We start from the raw sequence: 22458 nt of genomic DNA on the forward strand, positions 1-22458 counted from the left end.
TGAAATTGTTGTAAAATAAACAATGAGTAAAGTTGTTAAAAAGTTACAGAACAGCCCCCCTATTCTGTAACTTTTTAACAACTTTACTCATTGTTTATTTTACAACAATTTCATTTGTTTGTTTTGTAGTTGTTACAAAAACAAAAGAAATTTTAACAACTTTTCAATCGATAAAAGTTACAGAATAGGCCTACAGGCCTACTGTAGTGGAATTCTGTAACTCATTTTTTGAGTTACCGACAAAAATCGGTAACATTAAAACGCAAAATTATGAATAAAAAGTATCAATAAAAGTTGACAACACTGTTGCTATCGGTAGGATTTAGCAACTGCTTTATTTTGGTGGTTAACTTACCGAAAAATTTCGTTAATTACCGAAATTAGAAGCATTTTAATATTACCGACATTTGTCGTTAACTCGAAAAATGAGTTACAGAATTCCACTACTGAACTCGAGATTGTGATTACTGCCGAAATTAATTAATTACCCAACGGCAACCCTGGCATGATCAATATTCAAGTTTTCAAAACAAAACTACAATACGTTTATTATTTCGGATGAAAGAACGGGATGGCACCATTGTGCTGGTGAAGCTTTCATGAACACTTGTCAGTTACAAGTGTTCTCCATTGAAAAGGCGTGTGTCATCCGTCAATCTCATATCCACACTTCTCTCACTGATTGACTCTCTGGGGGACAAAGCTTAAAAAAAACTACGATAATTTCAGTATGCCATTGACGGACGACGTTTGCATTGTGTTTTCGTTGAGTGAGTTAAGAAATATAAATTGATTGTTTCAATGGACTATGTTGCTGCTCATCATGCTGCCCAGCTTCTTCTTCTGCTGTTGTTGTTGATGATGATAACAATTCACAACAAACAAAGATTCTACTGGTTTTTTATTGTTTTCCATTGTGTTGTTGTTTGATACATTTTATTCGCGTCGTGTGATCGCATTGAGGAAATACAAAAAGAGGCGTTGGTGTCTTCCGCATCCTTAAATTAACTTCGGCTGTCGGCTGATTGCAACTCGACGTGGCGACTCGCTTTTTACATTTCAATTAAAATTTAACCGCTAAACCAAGTCAACAATTGAAATATTTATGCAATCTACAACAACTCAATTAACCAAAACGAAAATATAGACAAGACGCAGAAGAAAAAGCAAACAAAAACAACAAACATTAAAATTTGCAAAACAAAATGTAAAAAGCGGTCGGTCCCGGTCGGTGGCTTTTTCGTCGTTGCGTGGAGACAGCGCATTATCAAAAAAATTGAGAAAATATAGCCCCCCAAAATAAACTCCTCTCCATCAGGGGAGAATACCAACTACTCATTGACAAAGAGCACAACAATCAGCCCGAGAGATAGACCAAACCTCTGAAGAAACAACTCAGACATCTTAAAGAGTTTATCTATCTGTCAGTCTTTCTTTTCTATATGTAAATTTTGAGACCATAACCGCAAGTTAGTCGGCGGAATTGACAGCGTGGTGTTGATGTGCTTGTTTTCATAGTTTAAAATTGTTTTCGCTTATGCGATTTTTTTTAATTGTATATTACAAAGAAATCTTAAACAAAACGTGATGCGATTAACATAGAAAATAATTGCAAAGTCAACCAAGTGTGAACAAATTTCCAAAGAGACACAAAAATATTTAAAAATCAAACCGTAAGTGAAGAATAACAAAAGCAGGCATTAGTTAAAATACAAATGGTGTTGACTGCAGCAGAGTTCACTAAACTTGTTTCCAAAAAGAGCAAGAGCATAAAAGACGATTAATAATAAAAAATACTCTCTCGCTCCCCAATAAAAGAAGAAAACCAGAAAAAATAACAATTGAAAACAACGAGTCTTTCACGGTAAATCTGCAACTTTTATTGCCTTTTGGTTTTGAATGAATTTGCACAACGGTATGTTTTTTCTGCTCCCCACCCACCCTTTTTTCAAACCAAAACAGCACAGCACCACTCATCAATGGGTCATCCATCTGTCCGTCTTTATTAGCGCCCGCCCCAACAAACTTTCAACCGACACAGATGTTTATGAAATGAATGTGAAACGTAATTCAGGCAGAATCTCTGTGCTACAAAAATAAACTGACATTTTATTTTTTCAAAAAAATAAAATCATTTTCCCCTCCTCTCTGCCCCCCTTTATTCATTTAATAAACAACAACAAACAAGTGTTTGCAAATTGTAAACGTAATTATTATTTTATTAAAAAAATATTTAAGTGTATCAGCGTCAATGTAAGTGAACAATAACAACAACAATAATAAGCAATAACAACGAAATGAAAACATCGAGAAAATCCGGAGGCGTCTCCGCGGCATGAAAAGTAATACGTAACGTGACAAATATCGGCCATTATCGTTGCTTGTACGAAAAGTAATGCTAATTTAGCGATTTATGTATATAGAAATATAAAATGCATGGACCAATACTAAGGGCCTGTTTCAGTTTGTCGAAAGAAAACCCTGTAGGGACTCTGGCCGATTTAAAGCTCACATAAAGCTAGCTTTTTTTTAAACATAAGTGGCATTTTATCGATTATTTTGCCTTATGCCAACTGACTAATTTTACAAGGCGATGAGCGCCTGACTAGTCAGTATTGTCCAACGCCAGATAACTTTTCGACTTATAATAAACTAACTTTTTTTTGCCTGTTTTTAGTCAATTTAAAACATAATGTGAAGAAAAAAAAACAATTTTTGTTTCTGTGTGTTTTTTATTTTTGACTTTTCATATTCTCTCTCTCTCTTTTGTCCCTGTAGGGACTGTGGCCGATTTAAAGCTCACATTAAGCTAGCTTTTTTTTAAACATAAGTGGCGTTTTATCGATAATTTTTCCTTATGCCAACTGACTAATTTTACAAGGCGATGAGCGCCTGAGAAGTCAGTATTGTCCAACGCCAGATAACTTTTCGACTGATAATAAACTAACTTTTTTTTTGCCTATTTGTAGTCAGTTTAAAACATAATGTGAAAAAAACAATTTTTGTTTCTTGTGTGTTTTTTTATTTTTGACTTTTCATATTCTCTCTCTCCCTCTCTTTGTCTCTCTCTTTTTTGTTAGAGAGAAGAAGAGGCAAATCTGTATATTTCCTTTGTGCTCCTTTTTAATTCCAGAATAATATGAGTAATATGTACGAATATGTTCAGTCCATCAACACTGTATTGTATAACTGGATGTTGCATTTATACGAAGAATATTAAGAAAAAGCAAGTGCGAATTATTTATACATTTGTGCCTTATTTTTTCGACAAACACAAATACTTTGCAGAAGGTACATGTTTCTGTTTTCAGAGTGGTTAATCTCTAGATAACTTTTCGACTAACTTTATATTGGTCGAAAAGTTATCTAGACATGGACAATTGCCGAAAATATTTTCTGTTCAAAGTGGTTCATCTCTAGATAACTTTTCAGCCAGTTTTTAGACAGTTTAAAAATTATCGATCTATTATCAACCATTTTATCAACTGGTTAATAAAAGTCCGACAGGGGTTAGACAGAAGAAGGGGCATATTTGTATATTTCCTTTGTGTTCCTTTTTAATTCCAGAATAATATGAGTCAACACTGTATTCTATAACTGGATGCTGCATTTATACGAAGAATATTCAGAAAAAGCAAGTGCGAATTATTTATACATTTGTGCCTTATTTCTTCGACAAACACAAATACTTTGCAGACGGTACATGTTTCTGTTTTCAGAGTGGTTAATCTATAGATAAGTTTTCGACTAACTTTATATTGATCGAAAAGTTATCTAGACATGGACAATTGCCGAAAATTTTTTCTGTTCAAAGTGGTTCATCTCTAGATAACTTTTCAGCCAGTTTATAGTCAGTTTAAAAATTATAGATCTATTATCAATCATTTTATCAACTGGTTAATAAAAGTCCGACAGGGAATGAATGCGAACGAAAACACCTAAACTTTGCTTTTCATTGTAATACAGTAATTGCTACCTGCATCATTCATAGCTGCATTTTCGCGTTTCCTGACCAAAACCAAATTTTAAGGCTACTATTCTCTAGATTCCTTTCAATATATTTTGTATTAGTGTACATTTAATAACTGCATTTTAGACATAGATACATCAACATTTTGGGGATTTTACTTCAATCTGGTTGTAAAAATTAAGTGTTTTTGCGAACTCAAAACACGAACAAAATTCAACCATTCTGATTTTGTATTCATATGAAGTGTGCAAAACAAAAGCTACACAAAAAAAGAGAACGAAAAGTAAAAAATTATAAATGTTTTTTCTGCCGAACTTGAAATGCACGTAAGTAATATTGAAGATATCTGTTTTGTTGGGCAGGTAAGCGAATTTAAGCTTCCTGCATTTTGGGCGTTCCTGCATAAGAAGTCGTGCAATTTCTGAATGTGCAGGTAAGCAAAAAATACTGTATTGGCTTTGTGTTTTGCTTTCAAACAACTACAAAATTTGAAAATCATACACGAGTTTAGTAGTTTTTCTTTCTTTCGTTTTCATTTTCGTTCGACATAGTGAAAGAGGCTGTAAAAGGGCCCGCACTGATGGCAATACCTATGTTCCTTTCCTTGTAAACATCTACGAGTTTTGCTAATTTCTAATCAAACAAAGTTCTCGGAGCATTTAGGGTTTACGCGCTACTTGCAATATTTTTTACTTTAACCCACTTAGCGCCTAGATTTTTTTTCGAGAAAACTAAAAATTGTTTATAAAAATTATATTTTTGAGACTTTTTAAGCATTTAAAAAAAAACAGTAAGGAAAGGATCAAATTCGGGCGGGGCAGACTATTTAATACCCAACAACACTGTGAATATGTAAAATGTATATGGGAGCTAAATCCAAATCAGAACAGATTTCGATATAATTTTTCACATTTATATACAGACCAAATTCCTTCCCATAGTCCAAATTTTATCAAAATTGGACATATATAGGGTGTTTCGTGCATCAAATACCTCAAATCGGTCGAAAATATATATGGGAGCTATATCCAAATCTGAACCGATTTCGATATGATTTGGCACAGTTATTTCTAGACTAACCTCCGTCACACATTCCAAATTTCATTGAAATCGGACAGATATAGCATGTTTCGTGCATCTAATACCTCAAATCTGGCAATTTTCGTGCGAATCGGACAATAAATGCGACCTGTACTTTGTTTACAAAAATACATGGACAGACAGACGTACATGCGTAAATCGACTCTGAAAGTGATTCTATGTATATCCCTAAAAGGAACTATGGGTCTATCTCGTTTCCTTTTGCATGTTACAAACTAATGCACAAAGACATAATACCTAAAATTAGGCCAATTGCGTGGAACTGCATCGGTCAAATGAAGCTTTATAAGCGTGAAATGACAGCTAACAGACAATACTATAACAAATGCAAAAAACCCCACAAAAATTTTCGAAAAAAAACTAGAGTTTTACGTCAATTTTTGCAACCATTTTTGTGGCGTTTAAAAGACCAGTGGCTTTATCTGGATTAAAGTCCCAAATCTCGGGAAGTATGGGTTTTCCCAGATAAAAAAAATATATGTTTGTATTCAGGACAATAACCTCTATGTGTGGTAAAATTTTTAAAGAAATCGCAGGGCCGCGATTTACCCAACTGTAACACAAAATTGTCTTATAAATAGTAATATTTCCCGAGTAGGCTGCCTCTGGCCGAGGATTTAAGGCTTTGTGCTATGAAAAGCTGTAAAAGCCAGCTAGTTTGTCCCAGCCGGCCTTTTGAATGGAATTTAAGGGGTCGATTATGTATATCAACTCAACTGTAGTTTCGTTGGCAGAATAGAAAACCATTGAATTAAAATACGTGAAATGAGTGACATTGCTGTTAAATTCGTTCAATATCATGTATTAATTTAATGGCAAATCGTAGGAATTTTACTGCGGAAATGTTTTTTTATTACATATTAAAATTGCTGTCAGCAACGCAATTGGAATTTGGTTTAGCGTTAGCTAATGGAAAGCAATAATCGATTTTTCGACTTTTCGATTTTGGTCCAAAACTAAAAATGCGATGTTTCGGTCTGACGATTATTTCAGTTATCCTAGCAAAAGCCCATATATTTCCACCTTACACCAAGAAAGTTTATATGGCAGCACTTGATCTGTGGACCATTCGAAGATGATAGCTCTGTTCCTTTACGTGCAAGAATCTTCAATTTTTACCACTTTTTACCCGAAAAGCGTTCCTTTACTTCGGACACAATGCAATCCATATGGGAGCAGTTTACAACTTTTACTACTTTTGCCGGTTTTACCACTTTTAAAAGTAAAGTAACAGACCAGATGTAATGAACTCTTCCTAATCATGTCAAACGTTGAATTGCTATCTACGCAAATTGAAGGCAAGCCTTCGTTGAATTCCCAGGCCCAAAGTACATGTACCTGTCCCCCAATTATGGCATCCCGGACTTCCTTTCTGACTGACACACAATGGAAAAGCCTGCATACGTGCCACAAAGCAATCCGAATTGCTACCGACTGTGTCCAGATGACAAATGTGGATAATTTTACCGAGATGACTAGGCTGCTGTCAGTCAGTTAACATTAGGCAGTTCCTCCTGCATGTTATCAGGCGAGTCAAACTAATGATCACGTTGTTATGCAAAATCCACCACCTAGACGCATCCGTAAGGACTTCGATGCTATCGTGAGAACATTTAAGACGTTTTTCCATCTGACTGTCGACGATCTCTGAATCCATGAATGACCACAAATGTTATAAAGTCCTAAACCTATATCTTCTAGCAATTTCAAATAGTTATCGGCTTATTTCAAGCTCAATCAATTCGTGGTTTCAAAAGTAAACGTAAATATAATATAATAATAATTGTTCTACAAACATTCCGGAAAGGACAAGGGAGACTTTTCTCGTAAATATAACACATATAAAATATTTTTCATGATATTTCTTTTTACAGTGTTTTTTTACTATGGAACTAGTTCCTACTGGGAAGAGGTCGATCACTTTTTGACACATATTGGTTTTTAAGTGCTCAAGAGTTGAAGGTTTATCTGGGTTAACAGGGTCTTTCGCGTAGCCCCTAAAAAAGTCTAACGATGTCAAATCGCATGATCTTGGTGGACAGTTGATATCGCCACGACGAGAAATTACGCGGCCAGAAAATGTGTCTTGCAATAACGACATATTTGCTCGAATTTTGTGGCATGTGACACCATCTTGTTGAAACCACATATTCTCCAAGTCATACTCTTCAATAGCAGGCAAAAATGATCGGTTATCATATGACCATAATGTTCCGAATTGACGGTCGTTCCATCGGAAGAAGTAAGGTTCAAACAGTAATATTTTCTGGATGTAATGACCTCTCTTGAGAATTCTCAGAACCCCAAATACGACAATTTTGTTTATTAACATATCCACCGAGTGAGAAATGTACTTCATTGTGAGCTGAAGAAGTTTTGTTCAAAAATCAAGAAAAAAAATCACCATTTTTGTAGTTGGTTTTGATAATTTTTATGCGTTGTGTGGTAGTTGGGAGATCCATTTTCGTCAATGTCAGAGTTTCAACTGAAAGGAAAAAATTGGCTTAAAACTTAGTCTGTCGAATTTCAGTCACATACTTTTGAAGCCACGAATAACGCAATAATTGCAAATGGCTACTGGAAGGTGTTGCTACACAGATGGCTCGCTGCTAGGCGGGAAAACGGGATGTGAGCTCTTTATAAAAGAACTACATAAAATTGTATCCGTCTGCCGTTCCATAACACGACTTTTCAAGCAATAGTCCGAGCAACTACAGAGTGTCTAAACTTACCCAATACTAACTCGAGTCCAATTCGATGTAATCACGGACAGTAAAATGGCAATGAATGTCAATTCAATAAAATCATGAACTGTGTTGCACGATGCATTTTCCATTGTATGATGACCAGAACAAAAAGTGAACTCTCTCGCAAAAACCGCGTAAAATGTAGCGCGTCTATACTAAAAAAATTTGGGCGAAACTGTGAGGAGATAGTGAAAGACTGTAAAATCAATAATCTGGGAGGACCAAACCAAAAGGCATTCTTACACGACACCCAGGCCTACAAAATATGATGTACAAATAATAGATTACGCGAAGAAGGCGATGAAACATTTCACACTTCACTGTCAATGCCCAGCATTTGCAAGCTCAGATCCCGATTCTTGGGACCTGACACCAGATCTAATCACATGGCACAGAATTCATGATGTAAAACTAAACTGAGGATCCTTCTTCGGGAGAAATCCGTTCCGAGAACGGCATTCTTGCTTAAGCCATTTCTGGTAAAAGGCAACCTCGTTCGAATTTTGCTCGTCCATTCTTTATTCATTGTCCAGAAATGACTTAAGGAAGAATGTCATGTCGGTACTTAGGAGTTTTTTTTAGAGAATTTTCATACACTTCGTTTAAAAAAACGCAAATTTTGCTTTGAGTTGACATCACTATTTCATGGTGCTGGGTTGGGGTTTATTAGAGTGCTTTACTAAACGGGTTGTTTGCTCCAAGCATGCCCCAAGTAAATGCACACAGAGAATGTAACGAGGAGTTAAAGAGAATGAGAGAATACAAAAATTGAGCTAGGTTTAATAAACCTCAATTGAGTGTGCAAACATACGCCAACCAGCCCCAAAAAAGATCAATCTGTGTTGTTCTTTCAAACATTCAAGCGATAAATGTGCTCCCCTCCATTGCCGTCATCAGCAACAACAGCAGCAACAAAAGCCTAGTAATAAACTTACAAAAGTTCAGATTCATTCCATTGCATGTGTAACGAGCGTGCGTGTATGTGCGATTGTTCCTATGTAAATGGAATTGTGTTTTATAAATATTTAATAAATTAATTTAAAAACCGATTGTTAAATAAAGAGGAGCAGCATCAACAGAGAGTAAACTAAAATGTTTGTGATTTTTTTCCTATAGCATCAAAAACAACAACAACTAAGTTAGAAAACTGCTGGTCAGTCAAGTAGTCAAGTGAGAGTGTGTCGTGTGCGCGAAGCGGTGAAATCAAAAAATAATAAATTGAACAAAAACAACAAATAGAAATACAAAAATAAAGATTGAACGAAAAGAAAACACTAAAAAACAATGGTGAATAATAAATAACAATAAAAGAAATGGAAATAACAGAAACAACAATTGTGTAAATGATAAAGAATTTGTATGTCCGTTTGTTTGATTATTATTTAAATATTTGAGTTAACAAGTTTCTACAACAACAATAATAAAAATACAAATAAAGCACCAATTGGTTGTCCTCACCAAAATCATCAGTCCAAAAAGTGCGGAAGACTTTGACAACTGCGGGATAAAACATCCTCCCGAATCAGCAGCCCACATAAGGAATTTCCAGAATACAATTTCAACATTTAATTTTGCACAACAAAAATAAAAGTAAGTACGTAAATATAACAAAGGCCCGGCCCACTAACAGACAGATAAGCTTGTCGCGACATTCGATATAATTTCTACCATATTTTAAAGATAAACAAACTATGCGATATCAAAATTATCGAGGAATGTGTCAATTTGTCATAGTTTTTTAAGACACCCACTGGAAAATTGTTATAAAAATAAGGTAATTTTTTTCCTGCACGCTTACTGAAGCGAGATTTTTTCCTATACGAAAAAAAAAACACACTGACGCGGGATTTTTTGTTTTCTATACGGAAAAAACGCTCACTGGCGCGAGATTTTTTCCTATACGGGAAAAAAGCTCACTGACGCGAGATTTTTTCCTATACGGGAAAAAAGCTCACTGACGCGAGATTTTTTCCTATACGGGAAAAAAGCTCACTGACGCGAGATTTTTTCCTATACGGAAAAAAAGCTCACTGACGCGAGATTTTTTCCTATACGGGAAAAAAGCTCACTGACGCGAGGTTTTTTCCTATACGGAAAAAAAGCTCACTGGCGCGAGATTTTTTCCTATACGGGAAAAAAGCTCACTGACGCGAGATTTTTTCCTATACGGGAAAAAAGCTCACTGACGCGAGATTTTTTCCTATACGGGAAAAAAGCTCACTGACGCGAGATTTTTTCCTATACGGGAAAAAAGCTCACTGACGCGAGATTTTTTCCTATACGGGAAAAAAGCTCACTGACGCGAGATTTTTTCCTATACGGGAAAAAAGCTCACTGACGCGAGATTTTTTCCTATACCCCACTGGAAAATTGTTATAAAAATAAGGTAATTTTTTTCCTGCACGCTTACTGAAGCGAGATTTTTTCCTATACGAAAAAAACACACTGACGCGGGATTTTTTGTTTTCTATACGGGAAAAAAGCTCACTGACGCGAGATTTTTTCCTATACGGGAAAAAAGCTCACTGACGCGAGATTTTTTCCTATACGGGAAAAAAGCTTCACTGACGTGAATTTTTTTCCTATACGGAAAAAAGCTTCACTGACGTGAATTTTTTTCCTATACGGAAAAAAGCTTCACTGACGTGAATTTTTTTCCTATACGGAAAAAAGCTTCACTGACGTGAATTTTTTTCCTATACGGAAAAAAGCTTCACTGACGTGAATTTTTTTCCTATACGGAAAAAAGCTTCACTGACGTGAATTTTTTTCCTATACGGAAAAAAGCTTCACTGACGTGAATTTTTTTCCTATACGGAAAAAAGCTTCACTGACGTGAATTTTTTTCCTATACGGAAAAAAGCTTCACTGACGTGAATTTTTTCCTATACGGAAAAAAGCTTCACTGACGTGAATTTTTTTCCTATACGGAAAAAAGCTTCACTGACGTGAATTTTTTTCCTATACGGAAAAAAGCTTCACTGACGTGAATTTTTTTCCTATACGGAATAAAGCTTCACTGACGTGAATTTTTTTCCTATACGGAAAAAAGCTTCACTGACGTGAATTTTTTTCCTATACGGAAAAAAGCTTCACTGACGTGAATTTTTTTCCTATACGGAAAAAAGCTTCACTGACGTGAATTTTTTTCCTATACGGAAAAAAGCTTCACTGACGTGAATTTTTTTCCTATACGGAAAAAAGCTTCACTGACGTGAATTTTTTTCCTATACGGAAAAAAGCTTCACTGACGTGAATTTTTTTCCTATACGGAAAAAAGCTTCACTGACGTGAATTTTTTTCCTATACGGAAAAAAGCTTCACTGACGTGAATTTTTTTCCTATACGGAAAAAAGCTTCACTGACGTGAATTTTTTTCCTATACGGAAAAAAGCTTCACTGACGTGAATTTTTTTCCTATACGGAAAAAAGCTTCACTGACGTGAATTTTTTTCCTATACGGAAAAAAGCTTCACTGACGTGAATTTTTTTCCTATACGGAAAAAAGCTTCACTGACGTGAATTTTTTTCCTATACGGAAAAAAGCTTCACTGACGTGAATTTTTTCCTATACGGAAAAAAGCTTCACTGACGTGAATTTTTTTCCTATACGGAAAAAAGCTTCACTGACGTGAATTTTTTTCCTATACGGAAAAAAGCTTCACTGACGTGAATTTTTTTCCTATACGGAAAAAAGCTTCACTGACGTGAATTTTTTTCCTATACGGAAAAAAGCTTCACTGACGTGAATTTTTTTCCTATACGGAAAAAAGCTTCACTGACGTGAATTTTTTTCCTATACGGAAAAAAGCTTCACTGACGTGAATTTTGTTCCTATACGGAAAAAAGCTTCACTGACGTGAATTTTGTTCCTATACGGACTTGCATTTTTTTCCTATATGGAAAAAAGTTTCACTGACGTGAATTGAATTGACTTGAATTTTTTTCCTATCCGAAAAAAGCTTCACTGACGTGATTTTTTCCTATACGGAAAAAAGCTTCATTGTTGTGATTTTTTCCTATACGGAAAAAAGCTTCACTGTTGTGATTTTTTTCTATCCGGAAAAAAGCTTAACTCACGTGAATTTTTTCCTATCCGGAAAAAGCTTCACTACTTGAATTTTTTTCCTATCCCGGAAAAAGCTTCACTACTTGAATTTTCTTCTTATCCCGGAAAAAAGCTTCACTACGTGAAGTTTCTTCCTATTCCTATACGGAAAAAAGCTTCAATGTCGTAATTTTTTCCTATACGGAAAAAAGCTTCACTGTTGTGATTTTTTTCTATCCGGAAAAAAGCTTAACTGACGTGAATTTTTTTCCTATCCGGAAAAAAGTTTCACTGACGTGAATTTTTTTCCTATCCGGAAAAAAGCTTCACTGACGTGAATTTTTTTCCTATCCGGAAAAAAGCTTCACTGACGTGAATTTTTTCCTATCCGGAAAAAAGCTTCACTGACGTGAATTTTTTTCCTATCCGGAAAAAAGCTTCACTGACGTAAATTTTTTTCCTATCGGGAAAAAAGCTTCACTGACGTGAATTTTTTTCCTATCGCGAAAAAAGCTTCACTGACGTGAATTTTTTTCCTATCGGGAAAAAAGCTTCACTGACGTGAATTTTTTTCCTATCGGGAAAAAAGCTTCACTGACGTGAATTTTTTTCCTATCGGGAAAAAAGCTTCACTGACGTGAATTTTTTTCCTATCGGGAAAAAAGCTTCACTGACGTGAATTTTTTTCCTATTCGGAAAAAAGCTTCACTGACGTGAATTTTTTTCCTATTCGGAAAAAAGCTTCACTGACGTGAATTTTTTTCCTATCCGGAAAAAAGCTTCACTGACGTGAATTTTTTTCCTATCCGGAAAAAAGCTTCACTGATGTGAATATTTTTCCTATCCGGAAACAAGCTTCACTGACGTGAATTTTTTTCCCTATCCGGAAAAAGCTTCACTGACGTGAATTTTTTTCCTATCCGGAAAAAAAGCTCCACTGACGTGAATTTTTTTCCTATCCGGAAAAAAGGTTCACTGACGTGAATTTTTGTCCTATCCGGAAAAAAGATTCACTGACGTGAATTTTTTTCCTATCCGGAAAAAAGCTTCACTGACGTGAATTTTTTTCCTATCCGGAAAAAAGCTTCACTGACGTGAATTTTTTTCCTATCCGGAAAAAAGCTTCACTGACGTGAATTTTTTTCCTATACGGAAAAAAGCTTCACTGACGTGAATTTTTTTCCTATACGGAAAAAAGCTTCACTGACGTAAATTTTTGTCCTATCCGGAAAAAAGCTTCACTGACGTGAATTTGTGTCCTATCCGGAAAAAAAGCTTCACTGACGTGAATTTGTGTCCTATCCGGAAAAAAGCTTCACTGACGTGAATTTTTTTCCTATACGGAAAAAAGCTTCACTGACGTGAATGTTTTTCCCACACGAAAAAACCCCAATGATGTGATTTTTTTTCATATACAGAAAAAAAATCGTTGACGTGAATTTTTCTATACGGAGATTTAAAAATTTCAGGTTTAAATAAAAATTACCATAGCCCTAATAACCGTTGACTACAGTTTGTAGTTACGAACGATTTAAAATATAATTAAAAAATATGTACATATGTATGTGATTTTAGAAATTCCCATATATCCAGTATATTAAATTAAAACAACTGTCATTACGAAATGTCAATTGTCAACATCGTTAAATGACAAAATAATGATACCACTACAGATTAAATATGTTTCGAAGTTATTAGAATGCGCTTAAAACTAGAACCCTTTTTGGGTTTGTTTCATTGAAAAAAAGAGATAAGCTACAAAGTAGGATGAATGAAATTAAATACACTAAAAAGCGACTTTTGTTAATCAACATTATGTGTTGAAATGTTAAAAAATTAAAAAAGGGTTTTGATTTGAAAAAAATGTATAATATAGGGACTTCAAATCAAGAATCTTAGCATTCAATACCTCAACATTGTTTACTTTTCTCTAGTAACAGTTTCTATTAAGCTTGTATGAAATATGTTTATATGTCTATTTAGTATTGAATAAATGTATATATATGTCATTCAACATTATTTAAAGCCTAATTTATGTGTATTACTATTTAACACCTAGACATTGTCTGTCTACTTTTTAACAACAGCAACAAAACAACACTAAAGAAGATCCACTTTTCTGCTTAACATTTTGACTTCGACTCTGCCAAGAATTTAAATTCCGGCAGCCAAAAAAATTTAATTATGTCTGGCCAGACAAAAAATCGTCTGTAGATTTTTCCAATAAACCTGTTTTGGTTCCACAACAATATTTTTTTCTTTGGTGATTGATGAAAGGTTTTATTTTTTAATTCAAAGTGAATTCTGCAGATGATAATAACCTCTATTTTCCCTAAACCTCTTCATGGTTTCCTTGTCTATTTTTAAAGATCTCCTCTCTCGTTGTTTTGTTCAATCATTTAGAAAATTTGCATAATTTAGAAGCAAGTGTGTCCCAAAAAAAAAAAAAAAATGAAACAAACTTAAGGTTTTGCCATTAATTTGAATAAAATTTGCCAACTTTCTATTTATATTTTTGTGTATTTTATTAACTTATTTTCGTGTTGTATTTGTTGTATTATAGAATCATGGAACGTGCTTATTGTAGAAACAAACAAAACGTTATGAAGAAATTTCGATAAGAAAAGTGTTTTGTGGAAAAACGCTTCCTACTAACTTATATGTTATGTTTTTTGTTATTGCAAAGAAAGTATTTTCCTTACTATAAACAATGCAAAATAGGAAAATCGCTTCGACTTCCTAATCGATGAAATTCTTTCACTTATCAAAATAATTTCCCACATAGTTTTGGTTCATTTACCTCATTAAGAACCACTGTACTGCTATGTTCTCTACAGAATATTTTTGTGAAGTTTTTTTTTATCGCTTCATCGAAATGAGCTGATTATGCAAGTGCTTCGGACATTACTGATAAGTTTAGAGAAAATATTTCCTTCAATGTCGAGATTTCACTCAAAGAAAGAATATGGTCGAAGCAAACCTATTTTAAAAGATAAAATATTTATGGTAAATATATATTGAATGTCACTGTGGTGCAATGGTTGGCAGGACTCCTGGCTACACTATTTAAAAAATTCCAATGGTGGCTAAAACTTCTCAGGACTAGGGGATATCACTACGCTTGAATCAGGCAGCTGTCATTGGTATGTGAAAAGTCCCTCTAATATTTCAGGATGTTTTTGGGATAATTTTATGGAAATTAGATTGTTTGTGCAACTATGTATATTATAACAAGATATTAGTTTGTTTTCCGCAATACACATTTTTTCTTTATACATACATATGTATTTACAAAAATCGGAACAGACCTAACATCTCCAGGGGGAGTCTCATTTAGCACCGGATATCTTCATATTTATACACGCAGAAGAATATATGTTAGAAATACATATGTTTGGATCCGAACAAATATTTGTTTGGGACTGATTACATATAAATACGAGTATATGTTTGGATCCAAACATAATTTGTTTGTGTCCAAAAAATATATGTTTGCAACATTGTGTAACATATCTCAAATTTATTGGTGTTAGAACATATTTTTTATGGGTGGAGAGAGGATTTTTGTCAAAGAGAGTAACAACAGGGCTCTCGCGGCTGTGGAATGCTGTTTTATAATAAAGAGCTGTGTGTTTGGTATAATAGGAGACGAAATAACCAACGTAGCAAGCGAGGAGGAAAAGAAACAAGTAAAAAGGTAACAGTCGGCTTTGCCGACAGAGATATACCCTCAGTCTATGTGAATTAGAACATTCATCGAATGTATTTGGTGTCTTTTCAGAATTTTTTGGCACTTGGATTAGGATTCAAGTTCAAAAGTTTTGCGGAGGAGGGAAAGGACAGACATAGTGCATTACGGAAGTGGATCTTACTTTGAGCGTCATATCTTTTCGATAGATATCGCGCCCACTAGTCATTTCATTGGGTTATCGTACACCTGTCGGACCAGTATGCCAGGAAGCATAGACTTGTCCACGGAAAACATAATATGGCTGTACATCATCGGTATAAATTTCCAAAGGATCTCCGAACAAACCCTAAACTGCACCTGAATACAAATGTTGAACTATTGTGGGGAAGGTATCCTAAGGAGAGGACCGATATGGGCCATTTTAGAAGTTAAACTAAGTTTGGAAAAAATATGACGTAGACCAAATTTTGGACCAAATCGGTCTATCAGTTCGAAAGTTATTGTGCTCTCTAACTACTACATATGATGTCATAGGGGTTTTTTACAACTTTCGACCTGTTTTCCCAAGAAGTATGGACTTGCCACTGAAAAACCTTTTACCGTTGTAATTGAGACAGCCAATGCAAGTTGCTTCAACAGAAATTAAAGTTAGTCAAGAATTTATCCGAAATTGTGTGTGGGAGGTACCCGAAGGAATGGGCAAATATAGCCCATATTCAAACCTGATATATATCTGGTAGATATATTAGAATGCGTAAAGTATGGACCAAATCGGTCCGTCCCTTCAAGAGTTATCGTGCGCACAATTTTTTTGAACTTTTGTGGGGGAGGTACCTGAAGGAGTGAACCGATATGGCTTATCTTCGAACTTAAACTAAGGGTTCGATTATGGATAGCAACCCAACTCCAGTTGCGTTGCCGATAGCAAATTTATTGATAAAAAAAATCCAATTTCTACATTGAAATTCTTACTTTTTTACAATTAAATTAGTAGCTGAAGGTTCAAAACACTGATATTGAATGATTTTTTAAATAATTTCTGTCGTTTCACTCATTGTAATTGTATGATTTTCTTTTCTGGCAACGCGAGAGTTATCTTGCGCTCCACCCTTTCAGGCTATTTTATCATGAAGTAGGATTTTGCCCCTGATGAAACTTGTACCGCCATATGGGGGCCGTGAATACAAGATGCTACAACAAAAATTAAAACGATACGAGAGCAGTTCCTAAACTGAACTTTTCCGAAATTTTGTGTGGGAGGTACCCGAAGGCGTGGACCGATTGAATCCATATTGGAACCTTATCTAAGTTTGGTAGAAATTTCACTCCCTTCAAGAGTTATCGTGTGCACAAATTTTCCGAACATTTTCGAACTTTTGTGGGTGAGGTACCGGAATGGGTGGACCGATACATCTTCGAACTTAAACTTAAGTTTGGACCAAATATTGCGAAAGCCAAATTTTGGACCAAATCGGTTCATCCGGTTCGAGAGTTATCGTGCGCACCAGCCAGACAGACAAACGGACGGACATTGCTAAATCGACTCCAAATTGTCTGAAACAAATTTCGTCCAAACATACTTGGCGTCTAAAACCATTATTTCGATGAGACACGTTTTGCCCATATGAAAGTGTATATACCCTCGTTAGCATAAATGCTGAGGGTATAAAAAATGGCATTAATTATGTTGTTCTCTTTATACCCTCAGCCTTTAGGCTAAGGAGGGTATATACACTTTGATACTTAAACTTAGTTTAAGTTCGAAGATGAGCTACATCGGTCCACTCCTTCCGGTACCTCCCCCACAAAAGTTCGAAAATGTTCGGAAAGTTTGTGCGCACGATAACTCTTGAAGGGAGTGACCGATTTGGTCCATACTTTGTACAGCGTAAACTTTCTACCAGAGTAATATGAGGTTCCAATATGGTCTCAATAGGTCCACTCCTTCGGGTACCTCCCACACAAAATTTCGGAAAATTCAGTTTAGGGCCATCTCTCGAATCGCTTTGATTTTTGTTTTAGCAACTTGTATTCACTGCCCTCCATACGACGGTACAAGTTTCATCAGGGGCAAGTCCATACTTCCTGAGAAAATAGCATGAAACTTGCAAAAAACCCCTATGACACCGTGTGAGGTGGTTGGAGCGAAAGATAACTCTCGAACGGATCTGCCGATTCGGTCCAAAATATGTCCTTAGTAATATTTTGTCCAAACATAGTTTAAGTTTGAACATAACTCATATCGCTCCACTCCTTCAGGTACCTCCCCCACAAAATTTCAAACATGTTCGAAAAATTGTTCGTACGGTAACTCTTGAAGGGAGTGGCCGAATTGGTCTATACTTTACACATCCTAATATATGTACCAGATATAGATCAGGTTGAAATATGGGTTATATTTGTCCACTCCATCCGTTACCTCCCACACAAAATTTTGGATAAGTTCACTTTAAGACCTGATATCGAATCACTTTGATTTTTGTTCAAGCAACTTGCATTCGCTGCCTCAATTACGATGGCAACGTTTTTTTTTTTAGTGGCAAGTCCATACTTCTTGAGCAAACAGCCCGAAGAGTGTAAAAACCCCCTATGGTACCAAATGTTGTGGCTGGAAATCCACTTCCATAACGGTCAATGTCGATCCATTCCTTTTAGTATCTCCTTCGTAAAACTTTTGATCTTTAATCCTAATCAACATTTTCGTCGGTTGAAACGCCCAAAATTTTTAAAAGCCCCTAAATACATACGTATTTTGGGAAAAATTTGTTTCAATATACACAGGCTGAGGGTATATCTCTGTCGGCAAAGCCGACTGATACTTTTTTACTTGTTTCTTCAGTTTTCGAAATACAATCGTTGAGTAAAGTCGGCAAAGTGAATGAATAAATCAGTGCTTTTTAGTAAATTAAATGCCCAATACATTTTATAATTGAATAAAAAAAGGTAAATGGAAATATTTTATTGGACAAGGAAGAAATCGCATTTAATATTGGTAATTACACCAATACATATTCCATATATATATAAAATTTTAAACAAAAAAACAACAAAATAAATTAAAAATAATAAAAATTAAAATAAAAAAAAATATTATATAATATTTTTTTTAATTTCAAGAACTATCGCGGAAATGATCTTCTAGAAGTGTCGCTGTCATTTCTTCACAACGGAGGCCACTTCAGGGTGACTTCCGCGACTATCGCCCTGGGCGACATGCCTAAGTCACTTCCGCGATAGTTTTTGCTTGTAGGGTGCTCTCAGAAAGCGCCCACTAGTGCAGGTGTTTGTTTTTTTTTTTGTGGCTTTTGGTTTTGTACCCAGCAAAATTTTATGGAAGTGGTTCCATGAGATACCATGATTTCACTGGATCTTTTGCATTGGTTCAAATGAAGTCGTGAAATATCCGATCTTTTCATTAGCATTTAAACCCATGCAAAGGAAGTCGTGAAAGATCCGATCTTTTCATCAGCATTTGAATCATTTTTACAGATCACTACAAAAAAAAAAAAAAAACAAGTCGATTTGTACGTCCCTACATGTAGCGACATCAAAACAAAAGAGTATACATTTTCAAAAATTTTGTTATAAAATTACAAGTTAAATAAATGTAGGTTCACGAACTAGAAATTCTTAAAGGAGTGCCGTTGGAGTCCATGTCGAAATCTGAACTGGTGATGAGAAGATAATAGAAAAGCTTTTCTAAGATGAAACAAAATCAGTGGCTGAGAGTGGACGAAGTAAACTCTGTTGCGGTGCAGCGGCGGTGTTTAGACTGCCAAAGCTGGGACAGCCGGAAGTCCAGTTTCTCACTTAAATCTACAACCTGTCGCTTGTCAAACACATCGTTCCCGAAGTCTGGAAAATAGGTCAGCTACTGAAGCCCGAAAAGGATGCCAGCAAAGGTGAATCTTACAGGCCGATTTTGTCGCCCGTAGCAAGGACCCTTGTGGCTTTAGTTCTTCCACCATCAGAAATAACTTTCCAGTTGCCGATCAATAGCATAGGATCCATAAGCAGCACAACAACTGAGCTGAAGGCCATCTCCATATTAGCCGAAGACTCACTCAGAGCAAGCTGTGCGATAGAACAGTGATAGTGACACTTGATTTAGCAAAGCCCTTTGATATTGTCAAGCAACCTCGTTGTTTGATGTCATCGAGCAGACTACGTTGAAACGTTGGATAATAAATTTTAAGTGTGGATGACAGTAGTACGTAGAATTTAGGATCAAATAACTACTGTTACAACAACGAGAACAAACTGCAAATATAGATGTAAACTTTATGATGATAAATAAATTATAGTTATTTCATTAATTCCTTTGAATTAATAAAATAAAAAAATTAAAATCATTTTTCAATACAGCATTTTCCATTTTCCGAACAAGACGTGAAAATTACATGCCAAAGGGTTGGTGAAAATGACATGCCAAAGATTAGTGAAAAAGCTATTCTTGGGAATTGGTTAAGATGACATGCCAAAGGATTGGTATAGATGCCATTCCAAAGAATTGTTGAAGATGCCATTCCATTGAGTTAGTAAAGATGACATGCTTAGGATCTGAAAATGAATTGCATCTTTTGGGGGTCACGCTCTTGTAAAAAGAATGAGTGAAGATGCTGAAAAAATGACATTCCATTTCACTTGCACCCATTCTTGAATAGCATCCTTGGCATCGAACATTTTGCTGGGTATTTGTTTGCAGGACCCAAACATATGTTATTTTTAGGACTGATTGCAAACAAATATATGTTTGCAGCAAAATATGTTTGGGGCATATGTTAGACAGGCGTTTTTTTTTTCCTCCGTGTAATAGTCAAAAAGCTCTACAAAATCGATGATTGACTATAACGGACAACTCCTTCCGGTACCTCCGTCACAAAAGTTCAAAATATTCTCTTAAGCCAAGTTTAAAGGGTTTTCGAGGATTGTTTTGTTTTGATAAAGAACGGCCGAGCCATATTCGAACTAGTTTGTCCTATTCCCTTTAGACTGCTGCCAGAAATGACCTAAGTAAGAAAGGCAGCGGCTTATGTACAGAGGCCTTTAGTTTTCTATTTAAATTTAACTTTCAATTTTTAAATAAAAAATTCACTCTCACGACTTTTATGAAAAAATTCCAACACTAACCCTAACTAAAGCATCATTGAATTCAATATGCATTCGTATTTTTTGAAATAATCATAACCAAACTGTTCTATCTTGTATTCCACTTCTTCACAAATATTTCCTAACAATTTAGAGTTGCACTAACATTCCCATTATTTATTTCTTCTAATCGTCGTTGCTATCACAAATGAGATAATCTGTCATTAATGTTTGCGGCTACCATCGAATAAATACATTTCACTATTGACGGCCCGGTTTTCTACTACTGACGGACGTCAACAAAACTTTTACTTTCGATAAAAATCTACAGACGACATCTGCAAATATTTATATTTTTCTATTTTTTGTTTAACTCTTCTAAAATACTTCAACAATTTGACAACAATTTACGACAAACGTATCACATCATTATTATCGAAGGTTGGTGGGGGATGGGGAGGAAGTCGTATTAGGGTAGATTAGCGCAATTGAAATGTCCGCCGTGGGGGGTTGTGTTGCGGTGTTAATAATCGAAAGAAACAAAACTGCAACAACAACAGCGGCGATCCGCCAAGTACATTTTGATAAAAAAGCAACGAAATGATGTTGACACTCAAGAGGGTATTATCAAATAAGTGGAACGTTTATTATTTTATTTGTTTGTTTGCTTGTTTTACTCGTTTTACTGTGGTGTGTGGAAGGAAGGAATTTAGTTTTTTTTAGCTAAAAATTTTTAGTGCAGATGAAACATTATAGTACATGGGCTGGAAGGTATGGAATAAAGGCTTTAAAGGATTGGGATATTTTGTATTTGTAAATATCGTACATAATGTGTTAAAATATTGCAGATATCCCCAATTTTAACCCTCTCATCCCCGATGTTGCATATATGCAACATTGTCTTTATAAGCATCTAAGTACCGCTATTTTACATATTCTGCTTTGAATCTTTCTCAAAAGTATACACAGGAGGCTCTATAACCTTGTACCTACAAAAAATATCGGTTGTGTCCCGATCAACATAGCTACGGTGCATTATTCAGTGTGAAGTCTAGCACTCCAGTGAAAATTAAAATTCGTTGTGTACAGTCCAAATTATTCTAGTCTTTTCTAAATCAAAATATATGAGCTTCATGTTAAATTTTAGTTTTGATTTTTCAATAGTAAGACCAAAAGAACACACCTGAACGATTAAAATATTTTTATTTACACAATTCCACAAAATAATGGCCAAATAAATTTCAGAAATAATGTACTGTATCTTCCGAAACAGGGGGAGTTACGCTCCGAAATTTATGTTATAACTTTGTTTTGACATATACTTTAATTACATGTTTTCAAAATTGCTATTGCCGCAAGGAAAAAAATTTGGGTTGAGAGGGTTAAATTAGTTCCTATTTCAATAATAAATTCATTAATAAATTTATATTATTTGACTTGACAACAATTGTATTATACAATTATATGTAGGTATCCACAATATATTTATGATCTTAGAGCACACAACAATTTTTTGTTTGCATGATTTCATCTTTTTTAAATGTCCATCGTAGATTTTGACGCACAACTGCAAGCGAAAGCATCCGTAGATACATATATTTTTGGCTTTATCAATGCATGTGTTGTGTGTTATTTCCTTTTTTTGAAAATTCCCAACACCGCCCTTGCCTTCGATTTTCAAAAAAATATTTTTGCTTAAGATTTTGTATAAACAAACTTGACCATGACCTACAGTAAGAGTTTAGACTTGTGCTACAAAAACAACACAGAATCATATAAAAGATAGAAGACCTTACTGTGTCTACTATTGATA

The 22458-nt window shown here is 35.1% G+C and overlaps 1 protein-coding gene across 6 annotated transcripts in view; it reads left to right on the plus strand.

The window, feature by feature from the left end:
- The first annotated feature begins 624 nt into the window (after positions 1 to 624).
- Positions 625 to 22458, plus strand: part of Hnf4 (Hepatocyte nuclear factor 4) — a 109427-nt gene continuing 87593 nt past the window's right edge. Inside the window, exons 1-2 of one of the 6 annotated variants that reach the window (XM_073966869.1) lie at positions 625 to 770; positions 8935 to 9408. The gene's annotated coding sequence lies outside the window, so the exon portion shown is untranslated. Of the gene's footprint in view, positions 771 to 1431; positions 1865 to 8686; positions 8817 to 8880; positions 9409 to 22458 lie in introns of those variants that run through there. The other 5 variants (XM_073966874.1, XM_073966870.1, XM_073966872.1 and 2 more) reach the window with 5 other exon arrangements.

This window comes from Musca autumnalis, unplaced genomic scaffold (genome assembly GCF_047663935.1).
Source record: "Musca autumnalis isolate F117 unplaced genomic scaffold, ASM4766393v1 scaffold_2, whole genome shotgun sequence".
In the NCBI taxonomy this organism is placed as follows: domain Eukaryota; kingdom Metazoa; phylum Arthropoda; class Insecta; order Diptera; family Muscidae; genus Musca; species Musca autumnalis.